The sequence below is a fragment of the Sciurus carolinensis genome, chromosome 7 (genome assembly GCF_902686445.1).
Source record: "Sciurus carolinensis chromosome 7, mSciCar1.2, whole genome shotgun sequence".
Lineage (NCBI taxonomy): Eukaryota > Metazoa > Chordata > Mammalia > Rodentia > Sciuridae > Sciurus > Sciurus carolinensis.
Genome location: NC_062219.1, coordinates 78,198,883 through 78,215,516, shown reverse-complemented (window position 1 = coordinate 78,215,516; position 16,634 = coordinate 78,198,883). Strand labels below are relative to the sequence as shown.

Below are 16,634 nucleotides of genomic sequence, written 5' to 3'. Positions count from 1 at the left end.
TTCAACATTTATGACTGTTCAACTCAATGTAAAAGGTGTAGTTAAAAGCAGATTATTTTGTGCTTACGGCATTTAGAAAAATACAAACAAGAGGTAAATTTAAGAGCAGGTCAGCTATTTCAAGGAAACTGAGCCTCCATAAAGCATAAAACAGTCCTAAAAAATGTTGATACTAAACTCACTTTATAGTCTCAAGGTGCTCTCTGTGACTATCCATAGACCTCATAATCATTTCCAGTTATAATGCCAATATCCTTGGGGCAAAGGCAGCTTCAAAAGAATTAATATCAAATTGCATTGGAAAGTGATCTTTACTATATTCAATTATATTATTATTAATCACTCACTATGTGCAAGTACTATTCTAACCACTTTACATAGACTACATATCTAATCATAAAAATAATAAATGGTTTAATCTCTAACAATAAATGATACTATACTAATCTTTAAAAAATTATTTTTATTGAAATTTTCAGTATAAGAACTTCACTAACACTTTTTTTGTTGCTCCACATTAATATAACTTTAAATTAATTTATCTTTATTGGTGCATCAAAATTATATATAATAGTGAAATTATATCACATTCCTACATGAACATTATGTCATTTAATCTATCTCACAAATTCTTTTTGTATTGTGGTAAAAATCATGTAACATTTAATTTACTCTCATAACCATTTTTAAGCATACATTCAGTTGTAAGCAAATGCACAGGGATGTGCCAACAGATTTCTAGAACTTTTTCATCTTCAAAACTCAAACTATACCATTAAATACTAATTCTCCCTCAGTCTTTGGAAACCACCTTACTACTTTCTGTTGATTTGAGTACTGCAGATATTTCATGTGAATGAAAAAATGTAATATTTTATGGGCAGGATTTAAAATGAAGATAAAGTAAGTGCCAAGCACTTTAACCTGAACAAGAAACATTTTCTAAAACAAATTGAATAGACATGAATTTTGCCTAATATATCAACTGCACATGTGTGGGATGGAGCAAGGGGTAAAATGGGACAGAAAGGAGAAATACTATATCTGCAGTTGGTTTACCGCACTTGCTCTCATTCTAGGGTATTTCTTCAATATCTCTTTTACCCAATTCCTGTTTTCAAATAACATCCCTACCATACAAACCCTCCAGCATCATTTTTATCTCAAATACTATTAAAATGAACTACACTCATGTGATTTCTTCTCTTACATTATAGAATGTCTTTACTTACTCTTTGTGCACAATTGAGAAGTATTTTAGTTATAAATAGTACTAAACAGCAACCATAATTTTCAAGTAATTCAGAATTTAATTAATAAAAGTTAAATGAAATTAAAATTTTTCATTGCTTCTATCCTTAACTATCTGTAACCAGAAAAATAATATAAATGCTTACCAGTTAAATTATATATTAAATATGGGACAAACATATAACTAAACATAATACTTGTCTAAAAATACTATAATTACTATGTATGTTTCATTTATTTATGAAGAACTAGTACTTTATCCTCTGTAAATTCATAGGGAAAAGGAACAATATTTCTTTCAAAACTCAGAATTAATTTCAAATAGTCATCCAATGTACATTCAGCAATCAAAATCTCTTTTTTATAAATGGTATAAATGACACACAGTTGGGTAAAAGGCAGTAAGACAGGCCAAGTGCATGCCCAGAGCAGAAAGGAGTAAACAGTTAATGAAGAGTTAAAGGTATGTTTATGAGGATTCATTAACATGATATATGAAAGACATAGTTACAGAGGTAGTGACAGGGATAAAAAATTGTGGTTAGGTTATAGTTGGGTTAAAGCTATGAAAACTGAGGAAAGCGTAGACAAACTACTTGAGTAGATTTAGTAAGGAATTTGTTTATGCACAGGACACTGAGAATCATGGAAAACTCTAAAGAACAACTTCCATCTTTGCTTTGGGATATAATCAGATAAAACTTAAGCAGATGTTTGAACAGGAGAGAGAATCAAAAACCAGCCTAGCTGATGACTGGCATAAAAACTGTATGTAAGCCTGCATCTTACTTTTAATCTTTGCAAAATTTCAATAGCATTACCAATTAAGGTAAAACATACAAATAATTTTTATTATGAACTTACTTTGAAGTCAACTACACAATTAATATGTAGCACAGGGAATATAATACAACATACAATATGATACAAGGCAAATCAAAGCTTATGAAATTTTCTCTTGAATTAATTCCCTTGCCAGCTGTCTCTGAACTCCTGTGAAATAAACTTTGAGCAGCAAGGGAATGCTAATATTCATGCTACTTAAAATGTTGAATGAGAAGTTTACTCCTCTGGGTCAAAAATAATTCTATGTGATGATTAAACATTTTCTACCAACTCATAATGATCTTAAACATCATTGCATCACTGAATGTAATGATACAGACCAGCTTCAAATGTTGAAACAATATATGGGGGGGGATTTTGGCACTTTCATCAAATCCTAACATTGGAGACAGGTGTGGTGGCACATACCTATAATCCCAGAGGCTTGGGAGGCTGAGGCAGGAGGCCAGTTCAAGGCCAGCCTCAGCAACTTAGTGAAGTCCTAAGCAACTTTTAGTGAGATTGTCTCCAAATAAAAAATAACAAGGGCTGGAATGTGGCTCAGTGGTTAAGAGTCCCTGAGTTCAATCCCTGGTTCAAAAAAGAAATACCAATATTGGAACACTTTAAAGATCCTGAATTCTAATCCATCTTCCCACTAAGGCAGAAAACTTTACATTCTTAAAATACATCTGCCCATGTATTTAGAGTGACAGAAAGGTCCCAAATATTAACAAAAACAATCAGTTATAACAAGCTGAGTGACTTTTTATGTGCAAATATTGTAGCACTTTCATAAATATTATTTTTAGATAATTCCAACTATTAAATGGTCCAATTATTAACAAGTTCCAATGTTTAATGTTACTAAACCAATTTTTCTAGTATACAGCTAACTAAATTGTTGGCTCCAATAATCCTTCCTGAAAAATAAAAATTATAGTCACTATTTATAATAATTAGTAAAATTAAGTTTGTATATTTCTATTTCAATCATCACAATAACTCTATTATTATTTCTCCCAATTCACAGAACAGGAAACTAAATATTAGGGAAGGTAAATAATTTTCCCGAGGTTGCAAATGTAGTGGTTCATGAAACTGAGGGACTGACTCCAAAGTCCAGGTTTTATTTATTAAAGGTCCCTGAAACATGGGCTTTGTAGGCTGGCAACAGATTTCTAAACTTTCTATGTTGAGAGTCAGACCCCAGACTATTGTAAATGCACTAATGTAAGAAGGGTCACTCTCTGAGATCTCTGAAGAAAGAGATCTATCCCAGGAGATGCTCCTCCCACATGTGCTCAGTTTGATGAGCCTGTTTTCCATTTGAATTTCTATACATCCTAATCTAACTATACTGGTTAACAATAAATTCGACACTTCATTTTTTTCTATTCACAAATATGACAATCTTTACCATGTATACTGAGGCATGTGGTATTATTTTAATGAGGATGCTAAAAACAAAGGGGTCATCATCTGTGGACACTACAAAGAAAAACAGTATTAAGAATTAATCACTGGATCCAAGATGGCAGACTAGAGGGTGACTGCATCTCCCCTCGCTCCAGAACCCATGATTCAACAAGGGGAGGCATTGAGACACTCAGACTAACACAGAGCCCCGGGGTGAGTCTCTCCCACCGAGTGAAGCTCGGTCGGGCAGCAGGCCCAGACAGGGGCAGCTTCTTGGAGCAGGGCAGGGCAGCCAGAGACTTCCCTGAGCAGCCCCGCTCCCTCCAGCGGCAGGCTTGTTCCACAGCCAGCTTCTTGGAGCAGGCTGCCCAGTAAGAGCCTTTCCACACAGAGCTAGCTCCAAGCCCCGGTGCCAGCAGAGGGCCCCGGCAGGCAGGCGACTTCTGGGACCAGGGCAGGGCAGCCAGAGACTTCCCGAAGCAGCTCTGCTCCCTCCAGCGGCAGGCTCTTCCACAGCCAGCTTCTTGGAGCAGGCCGCCCAGTGAGAGCTTTTCCGCACACAGCCAAACACCAGTCCTGGAACCAATAGCGGGCTAGGGGCAGCTTTCTTCAGAAGCACTGCATTATCAAGTTCCTCCAAGACTTCAGGCTACTGAAGGTTGGGAGGTGATATACTGGAAATCTACAGGGACACTATAAGCCAAAGAAGAAATCTGCAATAATATCTGAGAGTCCCACTGATATCTGACCAATATGAGAAAATAAGGGAAGAAAATGTCCCAAACAAACCTAGATACTATATCAATAAAATTCAATGACAGTACAGCAGAAGAAATGTCAGAAAGGGAGTTCATATGTACATAATTAAAACAATCAGGGAAGCAAACAAGGAGATGAAAGAGCAAATGCAGGCATTGAAGGAAGAGATGAAAGAGTAAATGCAGGCATTAAATGCACCAATAAACAGTTAAAAGAGCAAATACAGGAAGCAAAAGATCATTTCAATAAAGAGTTAGAGATACTGAAAAAAAAACACAACAGAAAGCCTTCAAATGAAGGAAACAATAAACCAAGTTAAAAACTCCATAGAAAGCATAACCAAAAGAATAGAACACCAGGAAGACAGAACCTCAGACACTGAAGAAAAAATATTTAATCCTGAAAACAAAGTTGGCCAAACAGAGAAGATGGTAAGAAATCATGAACAGAATCTACAAGAATTATGGGATATCATGAAAAGGCCAATTTAAGAATTATTGGGATAGAGGAAGGTACAGAGAAACAAACCAAAGGAATGAACAACCTATTCAATGAAACAATATCAGAAAATTTCCCAAATCTGAAGAATGAAATGGAAAACCAAGTACAAGAGGCTTATAGGACTCCAAATATACAAAATTACAATAGACCCACACCAAGGCACATTATAATGAAAATAACTAAAATACAAAATAAAGACAGAATTTTAAAGGCTGCGAGAGAAAAGAATCAAATTACATTCAGGGGAAAACCAATAAGAATATCAGCAGATTTTTCAATCCAGACCCTAAAAGCTAGAAGGGCCTAGAACAACATTTACCAAGCCCTGAAAGAAAATGGATGCCAACCAAGAATCTTATACCCAGCAAAACTTACCTTCAGATTTGATGATGAAATAAGATCCTTCCGTGATAAACAAAAGCTAAAAGAATTTACAAAAAGAAAGCCGGCATTACAGAACATTCTCAGCAAAATACTCAATGAGGAAGAAATGAAAAACGAGGATGCAAATCAGCAACGGGAGGAACTAGCCTAAAGGAATAACCAAATAAAGGAGAAACCAAGTCATGTCAAAAAACAAAAATGAGTCAAATGACTGGGAATACAAATCATATCACAATAATAACCCTGAATGTTAATGGCCTGAACTCATCAATCAAAAGACATAGACTGGCAGATTGGATTAAAAAGAAAAATCCAACAATATGCTGGCTGCAAGAGACTCACCTCATAGAAAGAGATACCCACAGACTAAAGGTGAAAGGATGGGAAAAAACATGGACACAGCAAAAAAGCTGGAGTATCCATCCTCATTTCAGATAATGTGGACTTCAAGCCAAAACTAGTCAGAAGGGATAAAGAAGGACATTACATACTGCTTAAGGGAAGCATAAATCAGCAAGACATAACAACCTTAAATATCTATTCCCCGAACATTGGCTCATCCATGTACATCAAACAAATCCCTCTCAATTCCAGAAATCAAATAGACCACAACACAATAATACTAGGCGATGTTAACACACCTCTCTCACCACTGGATAGATCTTCCAAACAAAAATTGAATAAAGAAACCATAGATCTCAATAACACAATCAACAATTTAGACTTAACCGACATATATAGAATATACCATCCAAAAAAGAACGAATACACTTTCTTCTCAGCAGCACATGGATCCTTTTCTAAAATAGACCATATTTCATGCCACAAAGCTACTGTTAGCAAATACAAGAAGATAGAGATACACCTTGTACTCTATCAGGTCATAATGGATTGAAATTAGAAATAAATGACAGAATAAAAAACAGAAACTTCTCCAATACCTGGAGATTAAATAATACACTATCATATGATGAATGGATAACAGAAGACATCAGGAGGGAAATAAAAAAAATTCTTAGAAGTAAACAAGAACAAAGACACATCATATCAAAATCTCTGGGGCACTATGAAAGCAGTACTTAGAGGAAGATTTATTTCATGGGGCACATTCAACAAAAGAAGTAAAAATCAACAAATAAACGACTTAAAACTACAGCTCAAAGCCCTAGAAAAAGAAGAGCAGACCAACACCAAAAGTAGTAGAAGACAAGAAATAGTTAAAATCAGACTGAAGTCAACAAAATTGAAACAAAAGAAACAATCAGAAAAATTAACAAAATAAATAGTTGGTTCTTTGAAAAAATAAACAAAATTGATAATCCCTTAGCCACACTAACAAAGAGAAAGAGGGAGAAAACTCAAATTACTAAAATTTGGAATGAACAAGGAAATATCACAACAGACACGAGTGAAATACAAAACGTAATTAGAAGCTATTTTGAAAATCTATACTCCAACAAAATAGAAAACCTCGAAGACATCAACAAGTTTCTAGAGACATATGAATTACCTAAACTGAACGAGGAGGACATACACAACTTAAATAAATCAATTTCAAGCAATGAAATAGAAGAGGTTATCAAAAGCCTACCAACAAAGAAAAGTCCAGGACCAGATGGGTTCTCAGCCAAGTTCTATAAAACCTTTAAAGAAGAGCTCATTCCAATATTCCTCAAAGTATTCCATGAAATAGAAGAGGAGGGAACCCTCCCAAACTCATTCTATGAAGCCAATATCACCCTGATACCTAAACCAGACAGAGACACATCGAGGAAAGAAAATTTCAGACCAATATCCTTAATGAACATCAACACAAAAATTCTCAACAAAACTTTAGCAAATCGCATACAAAAATATAAGAGAAACATAGTGCACCACCATCAAGTGGGTTTTATCCCAGGGATGCAAGGTTGGTTCAACATTCGGAAATCAATGTCATTCACCATATCCACAGACTTAAAAAGTTAAGAATCACATGATTATTTCAGTAGATGCAGAAAAAGCATTAGATAAAATACAGCATCCCTTCATGCTCAAAACACTAGAAAAAATAGGGATAGTGGGAACATTCCTCAACATTGTAAAGGCCATCTACGCTAAGCCTATGGCCAATATCATTCTAAATGGTGAAAAACTGAAAGCATTCCCCCTAAAAACTGGAACAAGGCAGGGATGCCCTCTTTCACCACTTCTATTCAACATTGTCCTTGAAACTCTAGCCAGAGCAATTAGACAAACCAAAAAAATCAAAAGGATACGAATAGGAAAAGAAGAACTCAAACTATACCTGTTCACTGATGACATAATTATATATTTAGAGGAACCTGGAAATTCCACCAGAAAACTTTTACAACTTAAGTGAATTCAGTAAAGTAGCAGTTTACAACAAGATCAATGCTCATAAACCCAATGCATTTTTATACATAAGTGATGAATCTTCAGAAAGAGAAGTTAGAAGAACTACCCCATTCACAATAGCATCGAAAAAAATAAAATACTTGGGAGTCAATCTCAAACAGGTGAAAGACCTCTACAAAGAGAACTACAGAACACTTAAAGAAAGAAATTAAAGAAAACCTTAGAAGATGGAAAGATCTCCCATGTTCTTGGATAGGCAGAATTAATATTGTCAAAATGGCCATACTACCAAAAGTGCTATACAGATTCAATGCAATTCCAATTAAAATCCCAATGATGTACCTTACAGAAATAGAGCAAGCAATTATGAAATTCATCTGGAAGAATAAGAAACCCAGAATAGCTAAAGCAATCCTTAGCAGAAAGAGCAAAGCAGGAGATATCGCAATACCATATCTTCAACTCTACTACAAAGCAATAGTAACAAAAATGGCATGGTATTGGTACCAAAATAGACAGGTAGATCAATGGTACAGAATAGAGGACATGGACACAAACCCAAATAAATATAATTTTCTCATACTAGGCAAAGGGGCCAAAAAGATGCAATGGAGAAAAGATAACCTCTTCAACAAATGGTTCTGGGAAAGCTGGAAAACCATATGCAACAGAATGAAATTAAACCCCTATCTCTCACCCTGCACAAAACTCAACTCAAAATGGATCAAGGACCTTGAAATCAGACCAGAGATCCTGCATCTTATAGATGAAAATGTAGGTTCAAATCTTCAATATGTCGGCTTAGGATCAGACTTCCTTAACAGGACTCCCATAGCACAAGAAAGAAAAGCAAGAATCAATAACTGGGAAAGATTCAAACTAAAAAGCTTTCTCTCAGCAAAGGAAACTATCAGCAATGTGAAGAGAGAGCCTACAGAGTGGGAGAATATCTTTACCACTCATACTTCAGATAGAGCGCTAATTTCCAGAATCTATAAAGAACTCAAAAAACTCTACACCAAGAATACAAATAATCAAATCAACAAATGGGCTAAGGAAATGAACAGACACTTCACAGAAGACGATCTACAAGCAATCAACAGATATATGAAAAAATGTTCAACATCTCTAGTAATAAGAGAAATGCAAATCAAAATTACCCTAAGATTTCATCTCACCCAAATTAGAATGGCAATTATCAAGAACACTAGTAACAATAGGTGTTGGCGAGGATGTGGGGGAAAAGGTACACTCATACATTGCTGGTGGGACTGCAAATTAGTGCAGCCACTCTGGAAAGTAGTATGGAGATTCCTTAGAAAGCTTGGAATGGAACCACCATTTGACCCAGCTATCCCACTCCTTGGCCTATACCCAAAGGACTTAAAATCAGCATACTACAGAGATACAGCTACATCAATATTCATTGCTGCTCAATTCACCATAGACTGTGGAACCAACCTAGATGTTCTTCAATTGATGAATGTATAAAGAAACCATGGTATATATATATACAATGGAATATTACTCAAGTATAAAGAATAATAAAATTATGGCATTTGCAGTAAATGGATGAAATTGGAGAATATCATGCTAAGTGAGATAAGCCAATCTCAAAAAACCAAAGGATGAATGATCTCGCTGATAAGCAGATGATGACATACAATGGGGGGTGTGGAGGGGTTAGTGTTAGGGTTAGGTTTAGGGTTAGGGTTAAGTACGGTGGCAAGAATGGAGGAAGGAAGGACTGTATAGAGGGAACAGAGGGGTGGGAGGGGTGGGGGGAAAGGGAAAAAAATAATAGAATGAATCGAACAACATTACCCTATGTAAATTTATGATTGTACAAATGGTATGCCTTTACTCCATGTACAAACAGAGAAACAACATGTATCCCACTTGTTTACAATAAAAAAAATTAATCACTAAGGGCTGGGGTTGTGGCTCAGTGTTAGAGCACTCGCATAGTATGTTTGAGGCACAGGGTTTGATCCTCGGCAGCACATAAAAATAAATAAAATAAAGATATTGTTTCAAACCTACAATTTAAAAAAAATTTTTAAAAAGAATTAATCACTATATCACAGTTAAATAAAAATTATGACATGCTATGCTAATTCTGGCCTGCTTTATAGTTAGTGAAATAAAAATAACAACAAAATGATGGAAAATTGAGTTAGCCAGAATGTCGATCATTTGGCAATGTGAATGATTACTTTGTTATGTCTTGATTATAGCAAACTTTATACAAATTTTATTATACCTTTAAAGAACAAAACTTTGCAATATATCCGGTCAAAAAAGATTTACCAGAAACTTACATTTCGTGTAGTTAGATTAATGTATATGACATACTAACTTGAGAACTAACTTCTAAATCCTCAAGTGATAGCCCGTTTCTAAGATTTAAGACAATTTTGTACTCATCAGTCACCATGCCCTATGACTCTCCTTATCACATAAAAATTATGCTAGTAACTGATTAAAAGTAAGGCGCATTTAAAATTTAATTTTCTTGTAGTGGTAAAATATTCATGCCAATTCACTCACGTTCCCTTGTGTGCCCCCTGCCTCGAAGAGCTCAATTCTCTGTAACCAATATTTATTATATATCTACTCTGTGTCAGGCATTGACACAGAAACTTGTTCATAAAATGAATGAAGTAGATTCCTGTCCTTGGGGTGCACACATTCTAGAGTGGGAAAGATACATAAGCAATAAATGAATGCATTACATAATATTCTTAGAAGGTGGGAAATTTAAAGAAAGAAAAGTGGACCAAAGCAAGAATATTGGGAGAGCCAGGGGTGAAAAGAAGGTCATGCAGGTTTCAGTATTACATGGGGTAGACAGTCAGGGTAAGTCTCTGAAGAAGGTAAGATTTGAACAAATGTATGAAAAAGATTAAGTCAATAAACAAGAATATTTCTAGGGGAAGAATATTTTGTAGAGAAGGAAGAGCAAGAGCAAATACTCCCAGCTGGGAGCAGCCTTAGGTTCAGTGATAGCAAAGCCAGTGCTGAGAGTGTGTGGCACAGTGAGTGCAGCAGAGGTCTGGAGCGCCCAGGTCAGGTCTTGACAATCATTAAGGATTCTAATTTTACTAACTGAAAGGTACTAACTTTTCCCTTAATTTATGAACCTGCTGCCAATCAACTTGCGTCCTTCTTCTTTTCCTTTAGTATCTTTAATCTCCATTAATGAAATCATATGTTCCTGATTCAATATTGTTATACTATTTCCCCATTGAATAAACCATACGGATGGTCTTTAAAACTAAAAATGAAACTGCTTTCACCAGTGATGAGCTGAACACCACTGCAGTCTGCTTACTGTGACAAAAATGTATTCTTTTTGAGTTGTAAGCTATCTTGCAGTGATAAGTTACAACAATAGCAAATTCATGAGTAAGTTTTACAGTGTAAGTTTTTCAGACTGTAATGGTTTCTATAAAATGTACCTTTCCTTGAGGCAACATGAATAGATGAGACTTGATTCCTAATTTCTTTCTATTGTAGAGAAAGCAAGTCATGTCTGTCCAGCTTCAGGCTAAATTTACAGGTCTGAGGAAATAATAAGATGCAGATAAATGCAGAGGTCCAAGTCTTGGAAGACATCAAAAAGTGGATTTTCAAATCCTTTCTTGTGCAACCTAGCTATTCAAGTTAGCACATAATCATTTTCATCTTCTTAAGAAAGCTCCTTTTCTTAAAAAAAATTAAACTGCTTTCATATGTGCATAACTGCTTTACTTTGGTTTAAAAACACATGTAAATTAAGGAAGGTAAGAAAATTAAATTATTACAAAAGACCTTATTTTCACCTGCAAGACACAGTTATTGATAATGTTTTTGATTTTAGATAATGAGTACAACTGAAGAAGTTTATAGTCTATTTTAATATTACCAATAAACAGGTGTATTTATGCTTATATTTTAACTTACTGCACTTGGGAATATGGGCAAAAACAATAAGAAACAGTGCTTAAGAAACTAGACTTCACAAATGTTTTCTCTCATATGTGAAAGCTAGAGTAAAATAAAGGAAAGGGGGAGGGAAAGGTAAGATAACATAAAGAAGCAATCAAATACAAATTAATAGTAGAGCAAAAGAAAGTCTAATAGAATTGAAGGAGGCAGGGAATGGTAGTACATGCCTGTAATCCCAGTAGTTCAGGAGGATGTGGCAGGAGGATCAGGAGTTCAAAGCCAGCCTCAGCAACTTAGTGAGGCTCTAAGCAACTTAGTGAGACCCTGTCTCTAAATAAAATAATAAGTAAAAAAATAAAATGGATTGGGATGTGGTTCAGAGGTTAAATGCGCCTGAGTTCAATCCCCCATACCACAAAAAAGAAAAAAAAGAGTTGAAGAAGAATGGGAGGGGAGGAAGATGGGAAAGAAAAGGGGGAGTGAAAAGGGGGTCTCATGTACTGAAATTGATTTCCATTCATGTATGAGTGTCAGGATAAATCCAACTCCTATGTATAACTCTAAAGCTCTAATAATAATAACTTAAAAAACTAGACTTCATCTTGTAAAATTAAAACTAAGAGAACAGATAAAGGGCTTGGGAATATAACTCAAGTAGTAGAGTGCTTTTCTACATGCATGAGGACCTGGGTTCAGTTGTCTAGCACTGTAAAAAAGAGAGAGAGAGAGACAGAGAGAAGAAGAAGACAAGGAACAGAAACAGAAAATAGCATGGTATACAGATTACTGTAAAACCATAATAATTATATTTAATAATATAATAATTTAGTTTTAATAAATTCAGATTAAAATAGTAAGGAATTTCTTCTATAGATCTTATTAATGTTTATGGATTCCAAGAGAAAAAGATAGTTAATAATGGATACAATAGGTATTTATTAAAATATTTTTCTTCTTTAGAAAAAATTACAACCTAAAACATAAATGCATCTCTGTAATTAAAACTTGTATCATTAGTTGACCTTAAGTAATACCATTTTATTTAGAAAATTTTGAGTTTTCTGGCTTATGTTAGGGAACCACCTTTTCTTGAACCATCTTTCCTCCAGGTACATGTCACTATGGTTTCATGAAAGCTAGATTCATGTCTAAGTAATGGTTTCAACAGTAGTTATTTTATACCTACTACATGGTACCATAAAATGTGGGGTAGTCAGGAAAAAAAAAAAAAAAAAAAAAAAAAAACAAGACCTTGATAATAAAGTTCTTTCCAAACAGCAGACAGTCTAATAGTGAAAATGGGGCACAAGGGGAAAATACATTCCAGAGACTTATCATGCAAATACAATAAACCACTATAAAACTCATATAACAATATTATAGGAACGCTGGAACTAATATAATTGATCAGAATAAAATGGGATAAGGAACAGAAAGTATCTAAAAAAAATTATAAACCAAATTCAGAAAGAAATACTAAATTTGACTTGCTGAAATCCTTCACCAAAGTTGGGCTGGATATGGACAAAGATGCAAATCTAACATTAAAATACTGAAATATATATATTTGTTATATCTGCTATGAAATACAATTATATATATTTTTATATGTACATAAACATAATTAATATCTATAGATTTCTAATCCTTTCATGACCTACTTTTCTTCATTCACTTCAAAAAAGTGGAAAGATATTAATAGAAAGCTGCCAGTATATAAAATATGACTATATTTCAATTGTGAATCTGATCTTTCTTTGGATGGGAAAATGGAAAAAATTCTGAGTCATAAACCTCATTTGAATCATGTTCCTTGGTAGACTGCTGACTTTTCTCATAATGACAAATATTCTTTCTGTTTGAAAGTGCTTTTTGTTTTTTGGGGTTTTACCCCACTGGTTTTACATCACCTTTGGACTACAGAGAATAATAGAAGATGGTGTCCACTGAGTCATGTGTTTTCATTAAATTTCTTATGAAAATCAAAGAAAATAATGATGATCAAAGTGACAGAATCCAAAGGGGCTCACAGATTCATAGATTAAAAATAACCTAAGTTGGGCTGGGGATATAGCTCAGTTGGTAGAGTGCTTGCCTCACAAGCACAAGGCCCAGGGTTCAAATCCCCAACACCGCAAAAAAAAAAAAAAATAACCTAAGTTAAAAATATGTCCCACTCATCTAAAATGATAAGGCATAAAAGGCCATGACTAGCAAAGTGGAAGAAGGTAGCACAAAAAGTAAGCCAAGAAATTTACAGCAGTAGACAAGGCAGAAAGGAGGATAACAAAGCAGCAGAAAAACTCCTTTCCTGTAGGGAGGTCCAGGGTTTAATGCAGAGCTGAGAAGTGCAACCCTATGCAAAAGTGAAGAGCACAAAAACTTGCAAATTTAATTACTTCTTTAGAAAATAGTATATTATTAATAATTTTTAAATAAATTTAGTAAAACTGGTCATGATAACACAGGGGCTATATATTTTATTCCTCTAAAAGCTGATATGTGACCTTCAAGAACCATAACCAACTTACTAGCTTCTGAATAGTCTGGTCTATTTCAGGCACACAGCCAAGTTCAATACTGACTCTGTGAAAAAAGCATCATTTCATGAAAACACCAACATTGTACCTTGCAGCAGATGGCAGATGACAGACAGTGTGGCTACAGACAAAGATTATTGCTCTTAAATTTCATGTGACAGATTAAATCAAATGTGTAATGGGACTCAAGATTGAAGGAGATCACCTAAATATTATAGTAATCATCTTTGTATTCATTCCTAGTACTTCCCAGTAACTTTTAATTTTATTCATTTAAAGTAAAGAAAAAATTTTAAATAAGGTCCTGGCTAAATGATTATTACTTTTTCATTATAAGAATATAGTACTACCTCTTTAAAACTTAATTGAGGTATAGCTTTTTTTTTCTCCTCACTTAGTTAACAAACTTTGATGAAATTATGATATAGAAAATTGGCAGTAAAACTCAATCTATCACCACTTATCTAATTAATTTTCAGGGGTAACTGATTCTGGAAAAAGATACTCTGAGTATTCCTTATATCTATTTAAGGAGTTCATACGTGTGGCAATTTTAATAATCTTTAGCAGTATTTAGTATATCTTCAGCAACTTATAAAAGCTTTAATATTTTCTGAAATTACATGAAAAGGAATTCTTTAATACAGCTGAGTCTTCCATTCATACTTCTAATTTCAAGTTGTATCAGCAAAATACATAAAATTGTATCATTCGTCTAAAATATTTACTAAGGACTTAACACATAGTAGATAATGTTTTAGGAACTGGAGATATAGAAGTGAAGGACAGAGAAAGTTCTTTGTTCTCATGGAACTCATTAGTATATGAATATACACAAAAAATAAATAAATATGTCAGATATTTATAAATACAGGGAATCAATCAGAAAAATAGCAGGTAGACCAGATATAGAAGGCAAAGGGTAAACTAGCAGGAGAAGAAGTGAGAAAGATATCAGGAAGTCAAACGGCCCCAGGGTCTTTTATGCTATCATAAGGACTTATTTTTTTTATTTATTATTCTTGTAAACAAATGGGATACATGTTGTTTCTGTTTGTACATGGAGTAACAGCATACCATTTGAGTAATCATACATTTACATAGGGTAATGATGTTTGAATCATTCTGTTATTTTTTCCTTCCCCCCACCCCTCCCACCCCTCTTTTCCCACTATACAGTCCCTCCTTCCTCCATTCTTGCACCCCTCCCAACCCCATTATATGTCATCATCCACTTATCAGTGAGATCATTCGTCCTTTGGATTTTAGACATTGGCTTATCTCACTTACCATGATGTTCTCCAATTTCATCCATTTACTGCAAATGCCATAATTTTATTATTCTTTATACCTTGAGTAATATTCCATTGTATATATATACCACAGTTTCTCTATACATTCATCAATTGAAAGACATCTAGGTTGGTTCCACAGTCTGGCTATTATGAATTGAGCAGCTATGATCATTGATGTGGCTGTATCTCTGTAGTATGCTGATTTTAAGTCCTTTGGGTATAGGCCAAGGAGTGAGATAGCTGGTCAAATGGTGGGTCCATTCCAAGTTTTCTAAGGAATGTCCACACTGCTTTCCAGAGTAGCTGCACTAATTTGCAGCCCCAGCAGCAATATATAAGTGTACCTTTTTCCCCACATCCTCACCAACACCTATTGTTGCTTGTATTCTTGATAATCGCCATTCTAATTGGGGTGAGATGGAATCTTAGGGTAGTTTTGATTTGCATTTCTCTTATTACTAAAGATGGTGAACATTTTTTTCATATGTTTGTGAATTGCGTGTAGATCTTCTTCTGTGAAGTGTCTGCTCATTTCCTAGGCCATTTGTTGACTGGGTTATTTATGTTCCTCACATAGAGTTTTTTGAGTTCTTTATAGATTCTGGAAATTAGTGCTCTATCTGAAGTATGAGAGGCAAAGATATTCTCCCACTCTGTAGGCTCTCTCTTCACATTACTGAGAGTTTCCTTTGCTGAGAGAAAGCTATTTAGTTTGAATCCGTCCCAGGTATTGATTCCTGCTTTTATTTCTTGTGCTATGGGAGTCCTGTTAAGGAAGTCTGCTCTTAAGCCAACAAGTTGAAGATTTGGACCTACTTTTTCTTCTATAAGATGCAGGATCTCTGGTCTGATTTCAAGGTCCTTGATCCATTTTGAGTTGAGTTTTGTGCAGGGTGAGAGATAGGGGTTTAATTTCATTCTGTTGCATATGGTTTTCCAGCTTTCCCAGCATCATTTGTTGAAGAGGCTATCTTTTCTCCATTGCATATTTTTGGTCCCTTTTTCTAGCATGAGAAAATTGTATTTATTTGGGTTTGTGTCCATGTCCTCTATTCTGTACTATTGATCTACCTGTCTATTTTTGTGCCAATACCATGCCGTTTTTGTTACTATTGCTTTGTAGTATAGTTGAAGTTCTGGTATTGCGATGCCCCCTGTTTCATTCTTCCTGCTAAGGATTGCTTTAGCTATTCTGGGTTTCTTATTCTTCCAGATGAATTTCATGATTGCTTGCTCTATTTCTGTAAGGTACATCATTGGGATTTTAATTGGAATTGCATTGAATCTGTATAGCACTTTGGTAGTATGACCATTTTGACAATATTAATTCTGCCTATCCAAGAACATGGGAGATCTTTCCATCTTCTAAGGT

General features: G+C 34.7%; 1 protein-coding gene and 1 non-coding gene across 3 annotated transcripts in view; one reads left to right on the top strand and one right to left on the bottom strand.

The window, feature by feature from the left end:
• Me1 (malic enzyme 1) overlaps nucleotides 1-16,634 on the bottom strand; it is a 196,757-nt gene that overhangs the window by 73,528 nt on the left and 106,595 nt on the right. The window lies entirely within an intron of this gene.
• Nucleotides 10,792-10,862, top strand: LOC124989820 (small nucleolar RNA SNORD31). The gene has a single exon (XR_007109638.1). It is a non-coding gene; the product is annotated as a small nucleolar RNA SNORD31 (small nucleolar RNA).